Genomic DNA, 1,944 nt, shown 5'->3' on the forward strand with positions numbered 1-1,944 from the left:
ATTGCCTATAAGCCTTGAACGTCTTCAAGTTTCCTTCGAATTTGTGATGCTCTTCTTGTTGATGATGGTAGTGTTTCTATGGACCTGTTGGTGTAGAGAGAGATAAAGTGGATGGTGCTAACTGAGAACAAGATGACAAGTGGTATGTAAGTTAGCAATTCGATGTCACCATCATGATTGATAACATAGCACTCAAGAGATCAAAGTAGTGCTTCTATTGGTGGGAGGTTGGGTAGCTCACCATTCTACCCGGAATTAACGTACGGTGACACACTCTAAAAGCACATATTTAGACACGTACAAAGAATTGAAGGTCGGTGCCTCGCATGATGTAACAATAGGTAGTCTCCACTATAAGGGATCGCAACTATAATACCAAATTCAGTTTGCACCTCATTTGCCACTGGCATGGTTAAATCCAACTTTAACTCTCATACAAGCAAGAAACCCGATCACGTTCTCTGGCATCTTTAAGTTCAGTTACTCTTGTGAGAATTTCGATGTAATCTTAGCGACATGTATACTATGTGACTTTAAACTAACTAAAAGTTGGAGTTTTTCATGCAAATATGTACAAAAAAATTGAAAAATAAATCTATATGCAAAATACCCCCCCCCCCCCCCCCCCCCCACCACCACACTTAAACTTCACATTGTCCTCAATGTGTAAAACCGAAAATTCTGAATTCTGACGTAACAGCAAATAAAACGCAAAAACTGTGCAAATTTGTAAGGAATTTGGAAAAGCTCCTTTCACAAAAGTTGTTCATCTACGTGTTTTCTACAAAGTGTCAAAATGACACAGTGTTTCCATAAACAGTCTGACATTTATGGTCTCCGTACTGAACTACGTGCATTTTGAATTTTTCTGACGAAAAGATATTCGTCATCTTTTCTGCTATAGATTCCGGACTCAATGAAATTAAACATGAGGATGCAAATATGATATGAAAACAATAAAAACAAAAAAATAATAATAAAAGGGTTCAAGATACAAAACCTATGGGTTGCCTCCCATTTAGCGCTTGGTTTAAAGTCGTCAGCCCAACTTGGCATTCTCCTTACTACTCCTCAAGAGGGAGTAAATCTTGAAACTCAAGGGAGTCTACATTCGCCTTGTCGTGTTGAATCTCCCATAATTCCTTGTAATTTTCCTCATCACCCAAATAAGGATACGTCAAATGGTAAGGGGGCTTAGGTTCTAATTTGAGTACCTGCACAACAAAATATAAAACAATTTCATCAGTAATGGGAAAAGGCATACAAGTAGAAGTATCAAATTGGAATTTTTGTTGTGGCGCAAAAACACCACAATTTTCCACGAATTAAGCACCTAAGTCCACGTCCAAAGTGGTAAACCATGGGCGCCTAACTTACTCCCACTGTCATCAAACACCTTATGATCTAACGAATTAACAACGTCAATAGAGAAAACAGAGTGGACATCACTTGGATACCGCATTGCTTCAAAAATATTAAAGTGTGTAATTTCTTTATCAAACTCCATAGTAAGTGTCCCACTATCAACATCGATCTTCGTCTTTGCAGTCTCCATAAATAGTCTCCCAAGAAGTAATGAAGTAGACGAACCATTGTCTTCATTATGCATATCCACAACAAAGAAATCAATCGGAAAGATCAGTTCATTCACTTGAACCAACACGTCTTCCACGAGTACCTTAGGATATATGTTAGACTTATTATCTAATTGAATGATAATCCTTGTCTCCTTTAAAGGTCCCAAGTTCAAAGAATCATAAACATTGGCTGACATAACCCTTATGGAAACTCCCAAATCAAGTAAATCACGCTCAAACCTCTTGGTACCAATAGTAATTGGCACGGTGAAACCCCCAGGATCTTTTCAATTTGCAGGCATCTTCTTTAGTAACATAGAAGAAGCACTTTTGCCCACCTGAGTGATTTCATTAGGAGTCAACCTCT

This window comes from Papaver somniferum, unplaced genomic scaffold (assembly GCF_003573695.1).
Source record: "Papaver somniferum cultivar HN1 unplaced genomic scaffold, ASM357369v1 unplaced-scaffold_83, whole genome shotgun sequence".
Classification (NCBI taxonomy): domain Eukaryota; kingdom Viridiplantae; phylum Streptophyta; class Magnoliopsida; order Ranunculales; family Papaveraceae; genus Papaver; species Papaver somniferum.